The sequence below is a fragment of the Mobula hypostoma genome, chromosome 18 (genome assembly GCF_963921235.1).
Source record: "Mobula hypostoma chromosome 18, sMobHyp1.1, whole genome shotgun sequence".
In the NCBI taxonomy this organism is placed as follows: domain Eukaryota; kingdom Metazoa; phylum Chordata; class Chondrichthyes; order Myliobatiformes; family Myliobatidae; genus Mobula; species Mobula hypostoma.
Window position 1 is genome coordinate 55482079 of NC_086114.1, and position 12089 is coordinate 55494167.

General features: G+C 39.9%; 1 protein-coding gene across 2 annotated transcripts in view; it reads left to right on the forward strand.

Annotated features, from left to right (window-relative positions):
• LOC134358554 (zinc finger protein 609-like) overlaps positions 1-12089 on the forward strand; it is a 227307-nt gene that overhangs the window by 101714 nt on the left and 113504 nt on the right. The window lies entirely within an intron of this gene.

The window sequence follows — 12089 nt, forward strand, 5'->3', positions numbered from 1 at the left end:
TATTTGATAGTGTGTGTTGGGCACAGCCAAGGTCCATCACAAAGGAGACAAAAATGACGTTTAGCAGTATGCTATGACTTTGATGAGAGTATGTAATTGATCACAAGTCCAAGAACTGTCTACCCTTTGCAGTAACTGCTATATATTGATTTTGAATAAAATTGGGTGATGGCCAGCAACCTTTGATTGGCTATGCTTCACAACAGGACATTGAATGGCTGTGTGGCTGGAGTATAATGAGATTTACCCTCATACCAATTCTGTCTTGGGACCATTTATTTTGAAAATATTGAGTTTCTGTCTGGTCGGGCTGGGCCAAAGGCTAAAAAGGGTTTTATTGTATAACTAACATAACTAAAGATTTAGTTATATATCTAAGTAGAACACCAATCTGCTAAGATTTTTTTAGTTAAATTTCATAATTTAAAAACCTCTTTTATTGACCTGTCCCAAATTAGGATCAGGTTTAATATCAACAGCATATGTTGTAAAATTTGTTGTTTGATAAACTAACTCCAAAAGCTCATTGTGGAATTGTGACTCCATGATTTTGGTTCTGATATAACATAAAATAGTGATTAATATGTTGTAGTAAATTGCTATGGGCCACATGTGATTGGTTCCTTCAGTTGAAAATTATTTTGTTGAACTGTAGGTAATGATGTGTTGCTCCTTTCTAAGGGTTGCAGTTACAGTTCACTTCACTAGTAGACAATGTGTGTGTGTCTGTCTCTCTGTCTGACTCTTTCTGTGTGTGTGTGTGTGTGTCTTTCTCTGTCTGTCTCTCTGTATCTCCCTGTCTGCCTCTGTCTCTCTGTGTCTCCCTGCCTGTCTCTGTCTCTCACTCTCTCTCCACCTCTCCATCTCTGACTCTGACTTTGACACTCTCTCACTCTCTCACTCTCACACTCTCTCTCTCTCTCTCTCTCTCTCTCTCTCTCACTCTCTCTCTCACTCTCTCTCAATGTCTGCATGTGCTGCAAATCTTAAAGTTTGGAATTCAATGTGAGGTCCTATTACCCTATCATGTCCATGTTAACCAGGTACTCATTTATCATCATCTCAAGTTAGATAGGAGCACTTGGTCTGTAGCCTTTCATACTTTGGCTGTTGAGCACCCATCAAGGTAATTGTGTTGTGAGGTTCCTGCTTCTTCAACCCTTCAGACTTACTGTAAACATTTCCTTCACACTCTAAAATGTGCATCTCTTTGACCAATTCTTGGTCTCCTCTCCTGAAGTTTTCCTGAAGGGTTTGATGATACATTTTGGTAAAGTTCTTTAAAGTGCATTGGATAAACATGAGATTTGTAGATGCTGATAATCCAGAACAAGATGCACAGAATGCTGGAGATACTTAGCAGGTCAGGCAGCAGCTATGGAAATGAATAAACTAAAAAAAGGTTCAAGGGTTCATTTTATTATCAAAGTATGCATGTATAATACAAGCAACTCTGATACTTGTTTACTCCAGATAGCCATAAAATACAGAAAAAACATGGGTATTGATGAAAGAAAAGGCAAAGAAACAAAACTTGCAGATCCCAAAATCACCCCCCTCCACAGCAAAAAAAAAACAGCCACAATAACAATCACTGACCCACTGCACATAACATTCCGCAACCCTTTCACTTGCAGAAGAGAACATTTGCACCAAACTCCCAACCCCGCCTCTTATACACAAAATGAACAGATTACCCACCCGCCAATCATCCACAAGAAAGAAAACACTGGAAAAAAAACTGAAGGAAACCAATAATCACACAGATCTCAGAATATAGGAAACATTTTTTGTATGCATACGAGGAGAGCAGCCACATGAACAGTCTTTCCGAGATGGATTCATTCATGACCTTGTGCCTCGACAATGTTTCAGACCGAGGCCATTCTTCAGGACTGGGAATGATGGGGGAAGATGCCAGTATAAAAAAAGTGGGGCAGGGGAAGGAGGACTAGCTGAAAGATGACAGATGAAGCCAAGTGGTTGGAAGAGGTAAAAGGCTGGAGAAGAAGGAAATGCTATTCCTTTTTCTCAGTTCCTTTGTCTCTGCTGCATTTGTTCCCAAGATTTCCAGGACATCAGAGAACTCCTTCAAAGAACGGAGTTTCCCTTCCTCCACCATTGATGCTACCCTCACCTGCACCTCTTCCAGTTCCCGAACATCTGTGCTCACCCCATCTTCCCACTGCCTTTTCAGGGATAGTGTGCCTCTTGTCCTCACCTACCACCCCTGAGCCTCTGCATCCAACACATTATTCTCTGCAAACTCTGTCATCTTCAAATCCCTACCATCGAACATATCTTTACCCCCACCCCCCCAAACCCTCAGTGCTTTCTGCAGGGATCGCGCTCTCCATGATTCCCTTGTCCATTATTCCCTCCCCAATAATCTCCCTCCTGTCACATATCCCTGCAAGCGACTGAAATGCTACACCTGTCCATTCACCTCCTCCTTTACCTCCATTGAGGGTCCCAACCAGTGCTTCCAGCTGAGACAACACTTCACCAGCGAATCGTTTGGAGTCATTAATTTTACCCGGTGCCTCAGGTGTGGCTTCCTCTATGTCGGTGAGACGTGACATAAATTGGGGGAACCACTTTGTTCAGCACCTCCAATCCATCCACCAAAAGCGTAATGTACTCGTGGTCAACCATTTAATTCCTATTTCCATTTCATTTTCGACAAGTTGGTCCATTGCTGCCTCTTTTACCACAATGAGGTCACACTCAGGATGGAGGAGCAACACCTTATGTTCCTTTTAAATAGTCTCTAACCTGAAAGCATTAACATCAGTTTCTCCTTCCGGTAATTCTTCCACCTGCCCCCCCCCCCCCCGTCTTCTATTCCCCACCCTGGTCTCTTACCTGCCTGTCATCTCCCTCCGGTGCCCCTCCTTCTTCCCTTTCTTCCATGTTGCACTCTCCACTCCCATCAGATTTCTTCTTCTTCTCCAGCACTTTACTATTCCCACTCACTTGACTTCACCTATCACTTTCTAGCTAGTTCTCCTTCCCCTCCCTCGACCTTTTTTATTTCAACGTCTTTCCTCTTCCTTTCCAGTCCTGATGTAGGGTCTTGGCCTGAAACATCGACTGTTTATTCATTTCCACAGTGGTTGCCAGTCCTGCTGAGTTCCTCCAGCATTTTGTGTTGAAGTGCATTAGTATGTTTTCATATTATGTTCAAAGTAAGTTTATTATCAAAGTACTTATATGTCACTGTATGCAACCCTGAGATTCATTTTCTGTGGGTATACTCAATAAATCCATATTAGAATAATAACCATAGTAGAGTCAATGAAGGACTGCACCAACTTGGGCGTTGAACCAGTGTGTAAAATAAGCAATAATTGTCGAGAAAATGAGATGAAGAGTCCTTGGAAGTGAGTCCACTGGTTGTGGGAACATTTCAAAGATGGGGCAAGAGAAGTTGAGTGATGTTATCCCTTTTGATTCAAGAGCCTAATGGTTGAAGGGTAATAACTATTCCTGAACCTGATGTGAGTCCTGAGGGTCCTGTGTCTTCTACGTGATGGCAGCAGTGAGAAGAGAGCATGGCCTGGGTGGTGGGGGTCCTTGATGACAGATACTGCTTTCCTATGACATTGGTACATTGGCCTTTATTAATCAAAGTATTGAGTATAAGAGCTGGAATGTTATGATGAGGTTGTATAAGGCATTGGTGAGGCCGAATCTGGAGTATTGTGTTCAGTTTTGGTCACCAAATTACAGGAAGGATATAAATAAGGTTGAAAGAGTGCAGAGAAGGTTTACAAGGATGTTGCCAGGACATGAGAAACTCAGTTACAGAGAAAGGTTGAATAGGTTAGGACTTTATTCCCTGGAGCGTAGAAGAATGAGGGGAGATTTGATAGAGGTATGTAAAATTATGATGGGTATAGATAGAGTGAATGCAAGCAGGCTTTTTCCACTGAGGCAAGGGGAGAAAAAAACCAGAGGACATGGGTTAAGGGTGAGGGGGGAAAAGTTTAAAGGGAACATTAGCGGGGGCTTCTTCACACAGAGAGTGGTGGGAGTATGGAATGAGCTGCCAGACGAGGTGGTAAATGCGGGTTCTTTTTTAACATTTAAGAATAAATTGGACAGATACATGGATGGGAGGTGTATGGAGGGATATGGTCCGTGTGCAGGTCAGTGGGACTAGGCAGAAAATAGTTTGGCACTGCCAAGAAGGACCAAAAGGCCTGTTTCTGTGCTGTAGTTTCTATGGTTTTCTGTGTTTTTTTTCTATGTTACATATCGATGTGCTCAATGTAAGGGAGGACTTTACCCATGATGGACTGAGCTGTATTGACTATTTTTGTAGAATTTTCTATTCAAGAGCATTGGTGTTTCTATACCAGGCTGTGATGCAGCCAGTCAGTATACATCTATCGAAGTTTGTCAAAGTTATAGATGTCATGCCGAATCATTGTAAACTCCTAAGGAAGTAGAGATGCTTCTGTGCTTTCTTTGTAATTGCATTTGTGTGCTGGCCCCAGGACAGGTCTTTGGAAATTATAAAATTGGGGAACTTAAAGTTGTTGACCCTCTCCACCTCTGATCTTCCATTGAGGACTGGCTCATAGACCTCTGGTTTCCTCCTCCTGAAGTCAATAGTCAGCTCCTTGGTCTTGCTGATGAGTAAAATGTTGTAAGAGGTTGTTGTGGCACTACACAGTTAAATTTTCAATCTCCCTCCTACATGCTTATCTGTCACCACCTTTGATTTGATCTATGATAGTAAGGTTGCTGGCAAACTTAAACATTTATGTACTTTTTAAAATAATATATATAATTGTTTGCATTTTTAATAAATAATAAAGTAATTTAAAAATTGTTGTGAGAGTAGGCTTGGCTATCCCACTTTATGTTGTTGGTGAAATTTGCATTTTATTGCAACTAAAATACTTTATTGTTGTACTGTATTTAGCATGAGATCTGGGTATCAGCTCCAATTTTCTGCTTGTTCTCCTGAACTTTTGACTGCTTCAAAATTTATATCTCAGCCTTCAGTATATTCAGTGTAATGGTTTAGGATTTCAAATGTCTTCTGTAAATTCAAATATGTTGATTATACTGGATCCCCATTATCCATATGCTTTGTTACATCCTTAAGATCTTCAAATTTGTCAAATACTATTTCTGTTTCAAGGTGTGATTTGCCTGCAGGATTGTATTATTTTCTAAATGTGGTCCATATTTGTTGGGGCTGTGTCTTTTTCTGTTTCTCATGGCCTGTGCAGATCTGTCTCACCTGTTAGTGTAACCACTGAATGTGTGCATTTCAAGGCATGCCCAGCCTGGCTATGACTGCTGTGTTATACTATTTCTGCATATAAATCCAGTATTGGACTGGGATTCAGCAAAGCAACCTTAGTTATAGATGCTGCCTGGCCTGCTGCGTTCACCAGCAACTTTGATGTATGTTGCTTTAATGTTTCGAGTTACACTTCCTGTAGCTACGAGGTTGGTTTGAGTGGTTTTGTGAAATATAGTTGGACGTTTAATGCTAATCTGTGGGCTGGTATATTTGTATGTTTCCGTTTCTGAGGTAATTATTGAAAAATTGCCTAAGGATAAGTTGCTCAAAAGTGAGCTGCTGTTGCTTAGAACCGATATCTTTGTTGACATTTCATCACTTTTAGCACAACTTTTTAAGTGATTGTACTTTTTTATCAGCGAGGTCAAAGGAGTTAAAGAGTTGTTTTTCAAAAGTGAGTTTGTGGATGACACCAAAATTGGTGGCATAGTGGACATTGAAGAAGGTTATCTCAGATTGCAACAGGGTCTAGATCAACTGGGAAAGTGGGCCAAGAAATAGAAGATGGAATTTAACCCCGATACTTGTGAAGTAATTTGGTAAATTAAACCAGGAGTCATAGTACTGTACAGAAGCAGGTCCTCTGCACACGATGTCTGTGCTAAACACAATGCCAATATTAAAGAAAATTCTGTTCAGCTTGTACGTGATCAATACCCCTTCATTCCCTGCGCCTCATAAACACCACCATTGTATCTGCTTCCACCATTACTTCTGGCAGCCTGTTCTAGTCACCTACCCACTGTGTGTATTGCCCCATCTTGCCCATCGCACCTTAAATGCATATCCTTTTAGTATTTGACATTTCTAACATGGGAAAAAGAATGTGACAATCAACCCTATCAATGCCTCTCATAATTTTATAAACTCCTGTCAGGTCTCCAGCCAGAGAAGAAAACCAAGTTTTCTAGCCTCTCCTTTTAGCTCATACCCTCTAATCCAGGCAGCAATTTGTAAACCTCTTCTGTACCCCTTCCTGCAATGGTGTGACCAGGATTACACATGACAATCCAAGTGTGACCTCACCAAAGATTTGTTTTGCTGCAACGTGACTTCCTTAGTCTTGCACCTGATCAGTGATGGTGAGCTTATCATATGCCTCCTTTCCACCCACAGTAAATGGCAAGGTCCTGGCGAGTGTTGTAGAACTGAGAGACCTTGGGGGACAAGTACATGTTTCCCCGAAAGTGGTCACACAGGTAGACAAGATTTAGTATATTTGCCTTTATTGGTCAGAGTGCTAAGTACAAAAGTTGGGATGTCAGGTTATAATTATACAAGATATTATTGAGACCACACTTGGAACATTGTATGCTATTCTGTTCACTTAGCTATAGGAAGGATGACATTAAGCTAGAAAGGGTGCAGAAAAGATTCACAAGGATGTTACTGGGACTTGGAGGTCTTGAGTTAGAAGGAGAGATGATAGGTTGGCGCTCCTTTTCCCCTAGAGTGAGGGATTCTGAGAGGCAACCTTTTAGAAGCTTATAAACTCATGGGAGGAGTATGGATGAGGTGGAAGGGGGAAGATTTAAAGGGGATCTGAAGGGCAACTTTTTTTTAAAGAGGATGGTGGGTACATGGAACAAATTGCCAGAGGAAGTGGTAGACATGGGTACAATTACAAAGTTTAAAAGACCTTAAGAGAAGTATGTTAATAGGAAAGTTTTATAGCAGGGGTTCCCAACCTGGAGTCCACAGACCTCTTGCTTAATGGTATTGGTCCATGGCATAAAAAAGGTTGGGAACCTCTGCTTTAGAGGGATATGGGCTAAGTTCATGTAATCATTGGGCAGAGATGTGTATTCTACACAATGAGCCTTCTTGCATAACATTCATCAGGCAAATCCCATGTACGAAATTTAAAAACTTTACTACAATGTCTCAAGCTCCAAATTTCTAACATTGCAGATGCTTCATCTTGGTTCTGGATCATATTTCATGACATAAGTCTGTGATTTAAAAAGTAATTTCATTCTGAATTGCTCTTTCCTGGAAAGTCCTATTGTTTCTGGTGTACTGTCATCAAAATTAGTTGTGGCCAGCCTACTCTTCAGCTGCCTTAACTATATTTGTGAAAGAAAAGAGGGTTGGGATTTTTGACTTGCCGTGAAAGTTGGTGAATACAAAACCTTGTCAAATGATTGTGTCAGCAAATTCAATAGAATTGGGAAATTGTGTAGAATGAGTCATGACCATGGAGAGGATATTTTTTTAGAAAGTAGGACAGTGGATGGCTAGTGGATGTCTCTTCAATTGATCACATTCCCTTTTTCTAAATTCAGTTAAGATATGTATATGGTTGGAATAGGGATGGCAGGCAAAAGATCAGGGATTGGAATTGGATTTTTATTTCTGTGGCAGATGAAAATTTCCTGAGAACGTTAATCATCTTTGTTAATTTGTTGAATGAAGTTTCCACATCATCACATCACAGGCAAATGGGGAACCAAGTGAATCTCATTTTCTAGTTTATATTTGAGATATAAACTATAGTTTATATTTGATATATTTGACAAAAACACTTAGTAGTTTAAAAACAAGAAAGTGCTATTATTGGTTATTTTGATAATTTAATGCACAAGAAGAATTGAAATGAAAAGCAACAATCCAGACTGAGCTGGCAGTCAGAATAGTAATCAGCCTCTTGGGAGCTTTATCCCTGTGTAGACAAAGTAATGAATTAGTGTTAAAGTGCTGGTAATGTGGGTGGTGTAATATCTGTGCAAAGCCTTATGGACAGCTCCAGCTCCTTACTTGTTACTAAATCTAACGTGGTATTTTTCTTTACATATAAGATATTTGTTGCAGAAATTATTCTGAACAGACTTGCTAACTTTCTTACTGTGTGTAGCTTCTCACAATTTATATGAAAGTTAAGATTCCATTGCAACTTCTCTGCTGCTGAATGCTGTCTGTTCTCTACACTTGTTGCTCTCTACAGCTGCTATAAGACAATTTATTTCTTTAAAATTGTGGCCACGATGTCTTCTATATACCTTGTTTGTTTGGTTTCTTCTCTCATCCGGTATTATTCCCATTGGCTTTCCCTGCATCATTAAAAAGGATGGATTTTCTTGGAAGTAAATTCCGAAGCAGAATGCATTTTGTGTGTCACTAACTACAGTATGATGTATTGACTTTGAGCATTTACTGATACCAGTGCTGTGGATACTTTATTGGTTTTGCGTTCATCTATATTTCCTTGCAACTTTTTATTTTATTCAGAGATACAGTGTGGAACAAGCCCTTCTGGTCCAATGAGCCTTACTGCAACCCACCTACTTAACACTAGCCTAATCACAGGACAATTTACAATGACCAATTAACCTACTGACCGGTATGCCTTTGGACTGTGGGAGGAAACTGGTACACCAAGGGGAAACTTTCGTGTTCACGGAAAGAACGTACAAACTTTCTTACAGAGTCGCCAGAATTGAACTGCGAGTTTCAACACCCCAAGTTGTAATAGTGTTGCACTAACCACTATGTAAACACCAACAACTAGTTGGTGCCACAAATTGAAATACTATTAAACTATTTCTTACTCTACATGCTGCCTGACCAAGTATTTTTTCTGTTACCATTATTCTACAAACGTACATTTCAGTACATTTTGTAGTTGATTGGTTCTGCTACTTCTCTTCAAGCAGAAGGTTCACAATGTTCTCAATGGTTTGTGCAGGCACCTGCAGTGTAGTTTAAAAAAGTACTTATAAAAGCAGTTCTTGATGCTCCTGACCTTGAAGCAAATGCCACAGTCAGGGTACACCTAATTTAACATGGAGGTGCAAATAAAATAATTCTTCTTCCGTTGTGATTTGTTTCTCTTACTGCCCTTGATCACCCACTCTTGACTGAGGTTGAGGCATCTGGATAGCATTTTTAATATTTAGAACGTGCTGAATTAATTAGCACAGGCAACTGAACTCTGAACTCTCTGCGACAGAACAGGTGTGTCACTGTGAAATAGATAATCATTTTCAAATTAAAATACTTTGTACAGAGCCTACAGCTGGTGCTGAGCTAGGGAAATCTTGCACTCCGTGCCTATTGTGCTCATATGCAATCACCCAGTTGCCCACACAACCTTTGAATGCAGTTTGGATTTGTTACAGTTTTGACTGCCCCATGGGACATGCTGGATTGAAAGGGCATGCCCTGTTCAGGCTCTGATACACCCATTCTAAAGAGTTCTTCAAAAAAATGTGCCTCCTGGTAAATGTGCCTATCTTCTACAAAATTTAAAAACAAATTATGTTTCATAAAACTTACAGATCTTAACTCAGTCAAGAGTGGGTGATCAAGTTGATTCCCAACTATTAATGAGCTGATCTCAATCTGAGTGAAGACTGGCAAAGACAGTTTCAGTTATGTGTTGCATTTTACAAGCACATAGTTGGACATTATCTACTTTAGCATAGCCAGTTAGATGAGTTTCTTTGGACTATTCCCAGTGAGAAGCTGAAGGGAATGAATCATGAAGATAATGATTGCTTTTGCTTCAAGATGTGATACTTTTTACAACCTGAATCTTTATTAGTTTTACTTTGTGAAATTTTATATCTATGAAGGTGAGTGGGTGTCAGATTAAATAGGATTAAATCTTTCTATTTCAAGTATCCAGTGTTGGCATGAGTGCAGACAAAGAGGAGAGACTTGTGTTCATATATTACCCTTCATTTTCCTCTTGAGAATGTCTCAAAGTGCTTTTCAGTCAGTAAGGTACTTTGAAAGTGTGACCCCTGTTGTAACGTAAGGACTGTTGTAGACAGTATGTGCAAAGCAAGCATCTATGAAGAGCAAACTGATAACTGAATAATATACTTTAGTGATGTTGAATGAGTGAATAAATACTGTTAGGAAATTGGAGGCAATTTTTAAAAATCAATGCCAGTGGACATTCAGAGTTGACAGGGTCTCAGCTTAAAGACTCCTTCAGAAGACATTGTAACATTCCCTCAGTACCGCACAGAAGTTGTATTTGTTAGGATTTATATTTGTCCCTCTGGAGTCAAAATCTGAGGGACAGATACAAGTCCTAACAAGCTTTATACACAAGGTAGATATCAAACTCTAACCCCTCATCCCACTGTTCCCATCTGCCCACCATCCCTCCCTTATTTGGTTTCACACTTCACCTGTCTTTCCAATCAGATTCCAAAATACACAGCCCTTTATTGCCTCCATTTGAGTATAAAATTGGCATTGAGTATATAAGTTTGGAGTTCATAGTACAGTTGTACAGGGTGCTGATGAAGCTGCACCTGGAGTAATGTGCTCAGTTTTGGTACCTCTGTTGTAGCAAGCATGTTATTGAATTGGAAAGAATTCAGAAAAGATTTACAGTACAAGGAAGCTGCCAGGATGTGAGGGACTGTGTAATCGGGAGAGGTTGGACAGGCTAGGACTTTATTCTTTAGAGTGTAGGAGATTGAGGGGTGATCTTATAGAAGTGTATAAAATCATGAGGGTCACAGATAGGGTGAATGCACTCAATCTTTTTTTCCCAGATTGAGTTACCAAGAACTAGTGTATAGATTTAGGGTGAGAGAGGAAAGATTTAAGGAACTTGGTTGTGTGATTTTGTGACTAATCACCTTGCTGTTGCCACCTCCACCCTTCCCCACATGATTGTATTTGCCTGTCAACCTCTTCTCACACAGATCCACCTATCACTAGCCAGTTTTTGCTCCAGCTCTCCTGCTTACCTCTTTATACTAGCTAGCTCTCCTCTACTCTTTCAGTCCCGACCCAAAACCTCAACTCTTTGTTTCCCTCCATAGATGCTGCCTGACACGTTGAGTTCCTCCAGCAGCTTTTTTTGGCTTTCTACCCCATCTTGCACATCAATGAGGCCTTCCTTAGAGTGGGTGAAATTGCACATATTTAGTACTCTGACCACAAACTTGGACACAGACTGACTTTTAAACAGAGTTCCTGATTGACTTCAGTCTTGACATTCATTGATATAAAATGTTGAGAGGGATTTGCTTGGAGGAAGAGGGTAGTGATTAATTGCAATCAGACCATCTAATGAACTGGCAGACATTTTGTAGAACTAGATGAAACATAAAGAACAGAAATGCATCATTTAATCTTACTGTTTTAGCTGTTCAGTCTTCCACATGAATCGTTTCCTCCTCCTTACCCAAACAAAACATGCCCTTCTCATTGCCTGTCATTTGAACAAGATTTGTGAGTAACTCTCTAGCTTCTTCTGACTGCCTGAGGTAGGAATGTAGTGTTCTTTTGCATTGTAAGCCTAGTACTTTACAGATTTGCTCTGATTGCCATTGAATTCAAAGAAGAGTGCTTTCCTAGAAAATGACAATTTTTCTATAATGTTAAATTGCATCATCTGTGCATGTATCAAGAAATGCGAGTTGAATAAATGGTGCATATTTATCTTTTTTTAAACATATGGCCTGTGAAGGTGCATCCCCCATTATTAGCAATACCGAAATGACTGTAACCCCGTATTGGTCTTCATTGATAACAAAGTATGAATAATAATAGTTGTATGAGTAGAACTAATTATTTTTGGAGCAGAGATTGTTACTTAGAGTTGTTTAAAACCATGAGTGGTTTTGTTAGAGTACAAGATATTCATAGTTGCAGACAATTTGATAGACAGAGAACTTGGATTGAAGGGATTGACAAAAGATCCAGTGTAACTGATCAGTGGTGCATCATCTGAATAACTGGAAGCAGATTTAAATAGGAATGGGCTTGAGTACTGGCAGGGAGGAAAATGACAAGCTAA